The 13,998-nt window shown below is 38.2% G+C and overlaps 1 protein-coding gene across 1 annotated transcript in view; it reads left to right on the plus strand.

Moving 5' to 3' along the window:
• The window catches only part of grik5 (glutamate receptor, ionotropic, kainate 5), a 70,766-nt gene that overhangs the window by 39,029 nt on the left and 17,739 nt on the right, over positions 1–13,998 (plus strand). The window lies entirely within an intron of this gene.

Below are 13,998 nucleotides of genomic sequence, written 5' to 3' on the forward strand. Positions count from 1 at the left end.
TTGAATTCATACATAAAAGAATACACTGGATGCAGTGCCGGTCCCAAGCTCGGATAAAATGGGAGGGTTGCATCAGGAAGGGCATTCGGCATAAAACCTGTGCCAAGTTGTTGTGTGGAGCATTTGGTTCGCTGTGGCGACCCCTCACGCACAAGGGAACAGCCGAATGATCAACAACGACAACATGCATAAAAGAATACATACTTTAATAGATTTATATAATATTACAACAATAATTACAATACCACTAAAACTAATAATAATAATCTGTGCACATTGTTCTGCTTATCACAAATGTAGCTACTAAACTAGTATCAAGTGTTTGCTTCATTGTTGATGTATATCTGTATTTATTAACACAAATTTACATAATGTATTTCCTTAAAAGATATTACAGTACATAATCTCATTGTTAAATGACCAACTTTGTTAAATAGCTTAGATAGTCTCTTTTCACAAAATCTCTATTCACAGTGTAGACAAAATAAAAAACATCCACAGAACAGATTTCCATTTCATTTCTGCCTCCAAAATTCCCCAAGGGGCAAAATGAATGACATCAAATTGAAGAAAAAAAAAAAAAAAAAATCCAGGGTAGCTCTACTGTACAGTTTCCTAAACCACATCAGCAAGCCTGGATGCAGTTTGAGGCAGATATTTACAGAAAAGGTTTTTTGGTGAAGCCGACATATTTGTCAGCTCAGCTGATCTAATGGAGTTGAATAATTCCCTGAGTGCAAGAACATATATAGTATTTTATTTGATTCAGTATTGGATATAGAGAAGGTGTCTGGGGAACATGTATTGGAGGAAAATGTATTGAAGTAATACTTAAAATTGACAAAAGCATTTCTAGTGGAATACAGTAGAAATATTCCCAAATTGATGTACTTCTTGTCATGGAACAGACTATGGAGGTAGGGTGAGTTTAATACAAAAACAAGGAGCAAACAATTTAACGGTTCCACAGGGAAAGTGAGTACATTATGGCAGGGGCGCACAAAAACAAGTGATCCAAAAAGAACAGAGCATGCAAAAGTAATGGAACAGGCAAAAGAACACACAGTAGAGTCCAAACTGTAATTCCAAGGCAAAAACAGGCAATGTTCAATTCAGAGCAAATCAGCTATACCCAAGAACAAACGAGGGACAAAAACAGGTAAACAGTCCAAGATCAAAAACAGGCAAACACAGCAGAAATCCAAAGGCTTAGTAACGACACGAATCAGAAGTAACAAAGGGAGAGCCTAACACATAAACGGGGAACAGGTGAGTGTAAATGAAAAGTCTGGTGATTGCAAATGAGGGAGCGCCGGTGGCTGTTGGGAGTTGTATGCCGGGGTGACGTGATATTCTGTGACACTTCTTTACACGCTGCCAGTACCTACACTATGTGACTTTTTTCAACAATTGATCACACAATAGAGATTTTATAGTTTATACATATACAGTATATTATAATCTCTGGAACGTATTTAAATTTGTTACTTTATTAATAATTTATTACATATTAAAACAACATCAGTAGAATAATTAATGGATTATTTTGATTGATTCTTTAGTATTTATTATTATTATTATTATTATTATTATTATTATTTTATTAACAGCAGTATACAAACTGGAATAACAACATAACACGTATCAATTCAATGCACCCCCCTCTCCCCCTGCGGTCTCTAAAATGGTGTAGCTAATGGATAGGAGAGAGATTCTTCAGTATTAATGTTATTACAGCATATATAAAGTCAGCTTTGCGTCTGTCTATCTGTCCATTATTCCAGGAAACATCACATGCCTGGCTGAATTAGGACTCACTATGTCAGGGAGTTCTGAAAAACGAATGGTTTAACTGAGACAAACAACAGCGTTTATGTCTGTTTTTCCCCGATGTTAACCGTGATAGCGATCAGTAAAGCTAAGGTGATCTTTTGTCAATCCACTCAGGGTTGTGCAGCAAAGGGAAGTAGATTCTCAGGGTGACTTTTCTTGCAGGACTGACATATTTGGCTCTGAATCATCTGATTTATTGAAAGGTGAAACAGTCCTTTCCCAGGGAGCAAATGACAAACAAGGGCGATGTGCATTATGGCCCTAGTGTTCAGCTCCACAGACAGTTTGACTTTCCTTGAATTAATCCTCATTAATCCCTGATATCTACATTATACACCAGTTAGCTAAGGAAGTCAAATTCCTTGTTGATGTTTCCTAGTACAGCAAAACTCTGTAGTACAGGTAGTGATCAATTCTAAAGCTAAAACACAGTGTAAATTTAGTTTTTTTTTCACAAGACCATTTAACAGTACAGCTGGGGAAACGTTGATATTCCTGACAGTTTTGTCTCATTTCTGCCTTTACATTGTTACACAAAGCTAGGGCTAGCTAGCTTATTAAAAATGATTCATCAACCATTTAAAAACATATTACATCCTCAGAGTTCATATTTCCCAGTTGCCTAGCAACAGTGTTCCAATGACCAGAATTATTTGTCTTCACCATGTTAAAACTGTTAACTCAAGTACTATTTCACTATTTCTACACATTTTCATTTAGTCAATAAACTCAGTTCTGGTAATGAAGTGACATCTTTCCTGTTTATCGTCTCCTGATGAGATCCACAACAGGATCATTGTCATATACAGTATGTTCTGTATTACATGTTCCGTTCAGCACAACTATTCACTTTATTACTCACTCTGTTGAAGCCATGAGATTGGATGGACCAGCAGAAAGTGTAGCAATGTCCCCATGAGTTTCCATGCTGGTTCTTTGGTTTCCTCTCACCCCTACATCATTCTTGTATGTCTTTTGAATGTGAATGTGTGATGAACTGGAGTCCAATACATGTATATATTACTACAATTTTATGTATGACTAAATTTGAATTCATGGTTATTTTGTTTTAAACAGTTATAGCATCGTTATGTGTTTGGCAGACTAACTATAAAGGCACTAAGGAGTCGTAAAGATTTGACAGATTAATAAAAATGCTATAGCGTTGATATATACCTGACAGACTAATGATGACATTGAGTAAAACACTATAACCATGGTGGGTGATGATTCTCTGCCAGAGTCTTAATTGCATTGTGTATGTGTGCAAAGAGCAGACAGCTTATTGTCTCATGCAGCAAAATCAGTATCATCTGAACTTAACCGCAGGATAGCAATGAACTGCAATTCACCCACCCACTGCAAGTGAGACAGAGGAAGGAAAAGAGAGAGCTACGACATCAGCTGAGAGAACATGTCAGGGCATGCATCATCAATATCACTGGGTCTCGCTGTAAAAACACACAAATAACTGAGATCTATGCTCTGTGTGTCGATAGTGTCACTGAACAAGCACAAAGCCTCATGGAAACTACACTTAAAGCACTGTCTGAATGACAAGGCATGCTATAGCTCAAGAGTGACCCAAAGAAGAAGAGATACTTAAAGAATTGTGTTTAGATATAAGAGGCAATGATAGAAGCAGATTGAAAGATCTGAAAGACAGAACTCAAGATGGGTCTATAAGAAAGAGGAAAGGAGAATCAGGAAGAAAAGGTAGAATAATTACTTATTGTAAAAGCCTAAGGACATGAGGATTGAGGGATGGTCTGTCTGAGGGGAATAGTGATTGGACTGACAAAAGGACAAAGGGAGCGAGCGAGAGAGAGAGAGAGAGAGAGTGAGAGAGAATCAACTGACTGAACTGTAGCATTTCTGCCTGTGTGCTGAAGGTGTGTGTGTTTGTGTGTGTGTGTGTGTGCGTGTGCGTGCAGGCGCATGTGTTATACTGTGCGTGTGTGCCCAGAGTTGCAACTATATAGGTGTGTGTTTGCTGCTGACACTAGGCTTTATTTGACAGCAAAGGGGTTTTGAAGTTTTATTGAGCCCTTGCTGCATCTGCCTACGAAAGCCGAGAGGGTCGCAGCACAGATGACGTGGATGTCTCATCTGGAATCGCTCCGGATCAGCTTCAGGCAAAAAAAAGAGAAAATAAAAACACCTTATTTTTGTTTCTCTCCTACACAGACAAGCCTTGTGACACAGAAATAAGTCTAAGTCCAACCATCTGAAGCTACACACAGTGTGGCGTTGAGCAACATCTTTCATTTAAGATCAATATTCAACATTCATGTAACGAAATCCAATTGAGTATTTCGCATTGCTATTATTGTAACTGTCAGATTCACTTCTTACTTACAAAGATGAAGATACAAATGAATTGCCAGCTATCTACTCCTCCCTTCCCCTGAGGCTCCCCTCCTCTCTTTCTCTCGCTCTCTCACTCACTATTTCCCTTTCTTTCTCTCTCTTGATAATTACGATGGCACAATTATACGGTTTTCTTGCAGTCATAAAAAGGCTCTGCAGACTGCCAAGAGTGCAGCAAATATTCTGTCTGTTTCTCTCTCCCCCTTGACTGCTTTGAGAAAACAGTGGGCATCGGAAGAGATATATATCTGCATTTGTTGGTCAGTGATTTAGAATGATTGCACTATACAATAGTACACATGCATTTCTTCGCATGGCATGCATGTGAAAAAATAAGTTAAATCTTGATTGTTTTTTTGAAATTCAGTGTTTAAGTGTTACCACAAAGTAGTGAGCATACAATTATCAAGAATGTCATTGTGTGCTGTAGCATTGAGATTTACCTTCACTGGAACTACCCCTGTGCAAAAAGCAAGCTTTGTAAAGACATGTTTTTCTGATTCCTCTCTATAAGAACACAAGTGGCTTGCACAGTGCCTTGACCTGAACCCAACTAGACACTTTTGCATTGAAATGAAAGTCCGACTGTGTGCCCGGCCTTCTTGCCGGGTATCAGAGCCTTTCCTCAGTGCTATAATGCTTATGTGGCAGAATGGGCACACGTCCCCACAGCCACATTACAAAATCTATTGGAAAGCCTATCCAAATATGTGTAGGCTGTTATAGGAGAAACGGTGGGATCAAGTCCATATTAATGCGCATGGGCTTAGAGTGGGATGTGTGGTGTGATGGTCAGGTGGGCATATAGTGTATGTATGAATTAATGTATGTATGTATGAGCTGAAGGATGTTTTTGTGCTGCTATTTCTGTTTATGAAAATATGTAATTTGGATAACACCAGACAGATTCACTTAAAGGTACTACTACTTTCAAATAAGAAGCCCTCTTCTTGTCCATTTTGCATGCTTGCCGTAATGAATATGCAGTTTGCGGCAGCAATTCTTAAAATAACAGATAGATTCAAATAGATTAATTTATCCCCCTCAGTGTGATTAATTTAGCCCCCTCGGTGTTTGAGGATAATTTGGGATACTGCAATTGTGTGTGTAAATGAACCCAGTTGAAGGGTAGGTATTGCATTTGCATAAGCCAGTTTCCACTATATGATAATGAAATGAAATAATAGTTATGTAAATAACTCTGGTTCTATGACCCCAGGATAACTGCCAGGGCAGTCTGAAGCACCTAGATACCTCCTTGTGTGTGCATGCATGCATTACAATAAAGTCATGTAATGATATACTTACTGAGCACTTTATTAGGAACATCTGTACACCAACTATTTTAGCCAATTATCTAATCAGCTAATCATTTGGCAGCACTACAATGCATAACGTCTTGTAGATATGGGTAATGCTCACATCAACCATCAGAGTCAGGAAGAATGTGATCACAGTGATTTTGACCGTTTTGATTGTTGGTGCCAGACAGGCTAGTTTGAGTATTTCAGAAATTGCTGATTACTGATGCTGGTTTGAGCTGACAGTAGCTCTGATAATCACTCTGTTCAATGGCGGTGAGCAGAAAAGCATCTCACAATTCACAACACTTAGAACCTTGGGGCAGAGTGAACAGCAGAAGACCACATCAGATTCCATTTCTTTCAGCCAAGAACAGAAAGCTGAGCCTGCAGTGGACACAGACGCACCAAAACCAGATGGTTGAAGACTGGAAAAATGTAGCCTGGTCTGATGAATCTGGATTTCTGCTGAGGCACACAGATGATATGGATAGAATTTGGCACCAAAAGCATGAATCCATGGACCCAACCAACCTTGTGTCAACAGTCCAGGCTGGTGGAGGTGGTGTAATGGTGTGGGGAATGTTTTCTTGGCACACTTTGGGCTGTTAATATCATCAGTTATATGCCACAGTCTATTTGAGTATCCACGATTTTACTATTTTCTAATGGCCACTTCCAGCATGATAATTCACACAGCAAAAGACATCTCAAAGTGGTCACATGTACATGACAGGATGTTCAGTGTTTTTCAGTTACCTTCCCAGTCACCGGATCAGAATCCCATAGATCATCTTTGGGATGTGTTAGAACGAGAGATTAACGTCATGAAAGTGGGCCTTAAAATCTGCAGTAATTGCAAGATGCAGTCATGTTAACATGGACCATAATCTTGTGGAATCCATGCCATGCCAAAGTAAGGGTGTTTTGAAAGCATAGGGACATCCTACACAGTATTAGTATATGTTCCCAATAAAATGCTCAGTTTATATGGCACAATATTTACAATAAGTGCAGCAGTCATACAGCCTGTAGCCTTCCTGCCCAGTCAGCACGGTTCCAAATGGCAAGGAGCCTTGATGATTATCTTGGGTTCAAATATCCACAGTTACTGTACACACATTGAATATATATGGGGTATTCTGTTCCACCCCTTCTACCTGCCAGGGGCAGGGTGAAACAGCTGGATAGGATATGATAGAAGCAGGTGTTTGGGATTTTAATAGTTTGCTCATGTACCGTGGAGTGAAACACTACTTCATAGGTTAATAGTAATATTCTACAAACAATTGTAACCAAATTTTATGGGAGCTGATGTAATGCAGATAAAATAGAAGTAATAGAGATTAAACATTCTGGTTCTAGTTGGGTTCTGCTCTATTGTGGACTAACCAGTGCTTGTTTATACACCTGCTGATTCATCCAGACAGAAATACATTACAGTATTTCAACCTAGAGGTAATAAAAGCTTGAACTACTTTTTCTGCATCATATAATGACATTATATTTCTCAGCCTGGCAGTGATTCTGGATATGGCAGTGCTACTAAAATTTTCTACATGTGCCTTTGATGAGAGACTGGGGTCAGTAATCAAACTAAGGTCATTCAGTACTTGAGAGTTATTGCATAATGAGAAAACTTATTTCTAGCTGTCTCTGACCTTGTAGAAGTAATACAGTCTTGTCAGGATAAAGTAAGATGACGTTATTCAGCATCCTGTGTCCAATGTTGTTTAAAAACCTCTAGTAGGCTGATATATGTCTGCTGGTTTGGCTGAAACATGTTGGCATGTATCCTTAGCATTGCAGTGGATGTTAATCACATGTTAATTAAAAGCACTGGCCCTAGAACAGAGCCTTGTGGAACACTAAACCTTGCTGAAGTCACCATTAATATTTACAAACTGTAAGCTTTAAAATTTTATTAGCCTGTATAGTAGAATATTGTGATCTGTCATATAACAAGCAGCTCTGAGATGAAGTAGTATAAACAGAGATGAAATTATCTCATGTATGTGATTCTTATGCAAGAGTTCAGTTATAGAGCTACTTTTGGGTGCTTTTCTAGAACCTTGTAGATTTTGTCATGAGATAAAAAAAAAAAAATCGCTAATTCACACTGTTGACATCTGTGAATCAGTGTCTGTCATATTTCTACTTTTGTTACTGTCCTAAATATGAGTCTAAGATTATTTTTTAATATCTTCTGGGGAGATAAGCTGAGCCTTTCTATATTTGTGTAGGATTTCCATGCTCCCATGCAATCTGGAACACCATCAGTTTAGTATGCTGCTATTTACTTTCTAAATTTGAAAAGGTTCAATTTAATAAATACACATTTGATCATTATACACAGGTGCAGGCTATTTGTCTGTAATCATTTTTAAATTTGGGAACATTATCAATATCTAGTGTATAGCAAAATAATGTGTTTATGCATTCAGGCACTTTTTTCCACAGGTTCTGTGGGGATAAAGGGGAAATAAATACACCTGAAGACTTGGAAAATTTCAGTAAAGCTGAGAACAACAGCTGATGTGATTGTGTGGCTTATGTGGTTGCAAAATGTATTTCCTATGAAATTAGATATTTCAAACTGGGTTAGAAAGACTGTTTTGTATATCTGTGCTAAATGTCAGTATAAAATCAACAGTATGCCCTCCGTTGTGAGTGGCCTTATTATATCTAAATGATGCCTACTGAGTCTCTCTCTGGATTTTTATTTAGAGCTTCCTACTCATTTGGTGTAATTTAAATTTGGTAGACAAAGTACATTCAGTCCCTGATTTCAGATATTTTCATTTACAATAAGCCCTTTATCTAAGGGATATTATACTAATATTTACTAGTATTAGCTTCAAATAAAAAAAGTGCATTTGGCATGGACTATTTTTGATACACAGTGTACGACATTAAACTTTTCAGAGATTTTCGGTATTTTTATTTAGCTTGGGGAACAGACAGAGTCTCAGTAGAGTGAAATCTGGAATCTAAAATCTGATGCCTCAAGGCAGCTAGCAGATGGTCGATGAAGTCTGTTTCTCTGCTGCCTGGCCCAAGCCCTGGATTATCAGCCATTAACTAGGCCTGTCAAAAGACTATGAGCTATAGTACAAGAAATGTGCAAGAAGGAACATAGTACAAGGAGGTGCAAAACAGCACCTTCTCTAGTAGGATGGATATCATTTCACTTTAAAAGGCCAGACTTGCCCTGAAAAGATGCCTGTTTGTCAGTAACCCATTTTGTTTTTCAAAGCACCACCTGAACATCCAGCAATTCAGGAAATAGGACTGCAGCAGTTTTAAAAGATATAATTAAAGTTTCAGGAGCGGAAGAAAAATAGAAAAGTCAAAACAGCAAGAATCTCCTGGCAAACTGATTTTAAATACAGAATACAGAAATACAGGGATTTTGTCAGTGGAACTAATGGCATATGGTGCATTCTGAGCACAGCAATAAATGCTCTTTAGGGTCACTGGCTTTGAAGGCTGTAAGGTTTCTAAATTCATTTACAATGTTCGGTGAAATAACCTTCAATCACAAGGTCACCTCAGACTTATCTGGCCACTAATATCTGCAAACTAAGCTTATGGTCAGAGCATTTAACCTTTGCTGATATCGTTGCCATGTTTCCAGAGATTTCAATTCTCTATATTGCTCAGGCTTATGGACCTTGAAGGAACTCCAAGTGTAGATGGGGAGTAGACATTGGTCTTCAAAGTTGCAGTTATCACCTGGTGATTCAGCCTGATGGGGGTTATCTACTTATGAGGAAGCCACCAGGGTGGCCTGACAATTAGAGAAGGCAGCAGTAGGAACCAAGGTCTTGTCAACCCTCTTGATCCACAAGCAGCACTTCCTAGCCCAGTTACTAAATTCTGTATGATATTGGGAGAATCAGCAGGCATGGAGGAAAGGTATTCTGTTAGGAATGCCCTGGGTCTCCAGCAAGCCAATACTTGCCAAGACCTCTTGCACTTCTTGCACTGTCCGTGGCATTTGGGTTCCAAGCACAAGACAATAACCCACTTATGAAATGCCTGTAGCTCCAGATTGACCTAGGACTATCACTGCGTCGGTTGCTATCATCAGTCCTAACATCCCCAGTAGACACTAATACTGCACAGATCTGCCACAGTTTGTGCTGTAGGGAGGCTAGCATTGTCACTGACTTTAGTCAATTTGGCAATTAACTGTGTGGTCTGCGTTTACCATGTGACCAAGCACCATAATATAGGTGAAAATTGTGCATATGTCCCAGATGACCTGCTCCTTGATAGGGGATAAGCCAAGATGTTTAAGTACAGCAGTATGCTGTTGCCACTGGCCATCAGAGGAGACAACACTGCTTCCATATATCTTGAAAACAGCTCTGGTGTTTGGTAGAAGCTGAAGTGTGGGACTTTGAAATGGAATATCAAATCACATAAACTAATCCTGTGCCTGTATGACTTGAACTGTCTGACTGTGTGGTTGAAATACTTTTTGCGCTTAACACATAAAAGAGAAGGGTCTTCAGGAACAAGTTTATCCCTCACAAATAAACAACTGAAAAAAAAATCCATTGTATTACTTTTAAAAAAGTTTTTGAGTTTATGTTTTTAAGTCTGGAGTCTAGCTATTTTTTAGGACCACTGTGCAAAAGGGAACAAATTTCTTGGGACAGAGTACCAATTTTTTGGGGTCCGATGTTGATAAGACCTCAAGTCATAAAAAGGCAGGGACTGTGGCAGAACTGCAGTTTCTTTCCCTGCAATATTGTCAGAATTGCTGTCTAGGGCCCACCTCAGTGAATCATTGATTTCAGCCATGTCTGCTGCCAAATCATAATTCATCTAGAAAGTTCACTGGACGTGGGAGTGTTTGAGTAGAAAGCTGCAGGGTTTGGACCAGTTGTCAGAGTCAAACATGGCATCTTTGATACGGTTAGTGCTGAGACAGTGAGCATAAAGCTAGTGCCCCTCTTTGACTTCCAGGAAATTCAAACACTGACTACATAAGCGTAAGTCTTACTGCAAGTCTTAAGTTATTTGTGTCATAAGTCAAGGCAACCCACTTGACATTTGGGAAATCCAAACAAAAGGAAGAGATAAAAATGTCTGGATATAATACTGTCCCAACACTCAAGCTTTGGAATTCAGCTAATTTAGCAGACTCAGCCATGAACAGCACATGGTATGTTGAAGGAGAACTCACCCAAGGTAGCAGCGGGTTAGCCACAAGGCTTGATATTTGGCTAAATAGCAGAGAATGTGGAATATCTGTTTTTCGAGGATTTCACACCAGGTTTAAGCTGCCAGATTCACTTCTGGGAATCTCCTTGAGATTTGAACTTGCCAAGGCTATATTGAGCAAGTAGCACACACAGAAGCCTAGTGTAAATGTTGTTTCCTCCTCCTACATTGCACCTCGCAATTGACATTTGCACACTGGACATCATTTACACAGTTCTTTTTTGTAAATCTCCCTTTACGTTCCCACTAACTGCACAAGCAAATTGTCAGATTGCACATGCCAGCTGGTCATATGAACAAAAACATTTGTTCAGCATCTCAGAGTAAATCCTTATTGTTTGACTATCAATATTATAATGCTATTTCTTTTGTTGTATAATGAGTTCTAGTGTGGTTGGGGACCAGACGTTTGGGTCAGATAAACAATAGTATATACAGAAACACTTAGGTGTTGAATTATAGAGTAAAATACCAAAGGAGTTCTTACTAAATCTGTGGACTAGGAAGCATAACGTTTTATATGTACAGATTTTCTTTTGAGAATTGTTGTAATGGCCCTAGTGATTATCACCTTATATAATGAAATTCAGGTTGAGTTACACTGCTGCAAGTACATTTTGTGATTTGTGGATTAGAGCAGCTTTCTGTACTGTGAGTCTTGTATCTACATCTTTTTCCATGTAACTTGTTGTGAATTCTTTTTTTTTTCTTCAAAATTACTAAAGAATTCATTTCTGGTATTTGTTTTGATAAGCCTGTTCAAAATCTCTGATATCAACAGTCCATGATTTGCAGTAATTCCATCAATCTTTAGAGTTAAACAAAAAGCAAAGCAAAGTTCTACGGATGGAAATGCCTTGTTGATAGGGGTCAGAGGAAAATGATTGGTTTGAGCTCCTAGAAAGGATCTAGTAACTGATATAATCACTCTTTAGGACTGTGATGCGCAGAAAAGCATCTCAGCATGCACAAAACATCAAAGGTTGAGATGGATGAGCTACAACAGCAAAAGACCATGTTCAGGTTCCACTCCTGTCAGCTGTCAGCCAAGAACAAATCTCTGACACTATCACAGGCACAGACTCAATGGACAGTTGAAGATTAGACAAAAAAATCATCTGTTTTTTTTTTCCAGTCCTCAGCTGTCCAGTTTCAGTGAGTGTGTCCATGATAGCATCAGATTGACTATTTCCAGGCTGCTTGTGTGCCTAAAAGAGTGGAAACCATGTTGAGAGTTTCAGCATGGCAAAATTCACTTACAATTCCTTCACTTACATTGAGAACTGTCTCCTTTTTTCCATGTATGTCTTGTGACACTCCTACTGCTATCTAATACTTGTAGAACTTTACTGTATGTCTCTGGTCTCATGACTAGAGATGACATAACAGTAAATATCCGTGATACTTTAGGGATAGCATGCTGTGCATAATCCTAAACAAAAATAACCAGATAAGTCACTTGAGGCTTGGTGTTGGCCTATTCTATGATAAACAAATAATCAATTTATTTTTCGTACATGTTAGAATCAGGGGTGAGTCTGGTTTGCATCACACATAATCATAGTCATATCTATAGTACCTGTATAAAGCTGAATAAAATAATGAAATGAAAAATGAAAATGGTCAGGGTGATGTTCGAGAAAATAAAACGTCTGTCTACATAATGAATGCTTAGTGCTCAAAAAATATTGTTGTTATAAAAACTCTAGTAATTTAGGGCTAATTCCATTGAGAGCTTAGCCCGACTAATAAACTATCTTGTTATTTACTTCACCAAGCATCTTTATGACCCTGTCAAGTGGCTTTACACTGTGTGTTTGTCTCTCATCTTTTTGCATTCCCAGGATGCTGGTTGTCTAATTCTCTCCATTGTTCACCATGCCACAGTTGTTTTCATGCGTAGAAAGACCTCTCCCTTGGTCCATGCAAATAACAAAAACAAAGCACTAATTAGCGCACCTGCTAACCCTTGTTTGAAAAGGGTTCTCCATAATAATTTCAGTGCTGTTTGCAATGCATATGGGCAAGATTGGTTTACTGAAGGCTGCCAGTGGACGTTTGTATTGACTATCAATTTCTGAGACCACACTAGGATATAAATGGTTTCAGAAGTTTCAGGGTTTAGAAATATACTGAATATTTAATATTAGCAATTCTGTTTTATTCCTAGATCTCTGTTTAAATATAAGCACATTTTTATTATTGAACATGTTAATTGCTTTGTCATATTTCAAATTTTCATATGCCATATTTCCCTTATGTCCATATTTTTTCTGCTGTTGAAGCACATGTTCAGATGACACTTTAATGGATTTGATCTAAAATGGATCGTAAAGTTTTACATAAAAATTACATCCATGTTAGATTAAGTGCACACTGTCATTAAAGCAAAAAAGGGGACAAACTAAATACTAAGAAATTCCAAAATTTATGTAAAAAGTTCAAAGCTTTAACAACTAATATATTCCAGTTATTAATATGTTTTGCATACATTAGGTATCTGGATGCTAGTTAAAGACTTTATACTTTGAGGCATAATAATAAGGCCATAGGGTTGGAGTTCATGGTATTTGTGGTATTTTCATCACTATTCAGAATATAGTGTAATGTACTACAATAAATGGAATACAACAACTGGAATACAGCAGTGGCTGATCTGTTTAGGAACCCCTAGGCCCACTCGTCACCACACGATTCCACTGCATCAACAAAGATGATTTCTTCACTGTAAATCCTGGTTTCTGTGAGCACTGTGCATGGAGCTCTCTCTACACAGTAAAAAATGGCGTCGTGTACATGCCACTTAAAACCCGTGAAAAGTGTCACGCAAGGAGAACAGAAACCTCTTAAAGGGGTCACTCATATTTTATATAATTATACATACACTAGAAACAGTGTGTACTGTTACTACCTGGCCAAATATAATAAATAGAAAATAATTTACAGTGAATGTCAGCATGCATTACATAAACATATGCTGCATTAGGCTACTAAATACAAGTGCTAATTATCAGTCCATTTAAATATTAGACAGATTAAAGAAGTGGGATGTGGGAAGATTCCTTGTTAAAGAGTGTAAGGGCCTGGGCAAAGATGCTGTTCAGGTGTCATTTATAACCTGGCAAAGAGCAGAGTCGTTGTAATCAGTGGTATGGTTTGCAATGAAAACATTATTAGGAGACAGTTGTCACACTTGATATCCAATCAAATCTCAGCTCCTCTTATTCCCTTTAACTGAGTGTGCATATCTCAGCACAGC

This window comes from Hemibagrus wyckioides, linkage group LG01, assembly GCF_019097595.1.
Source record: "Hemibagrus wyckioides isolate EC202008001 linkage group LG01, SWU_Hwy_1.0, whole genome shotgun sequence".
Taxonomy (NCBI): domain Eukaryota; kingdom Metazoa; phylum Chordata; class Actinopteri; order Siluriformes; family Bagridae; genus Hemibagrus; species Hemibagrus wyckioides.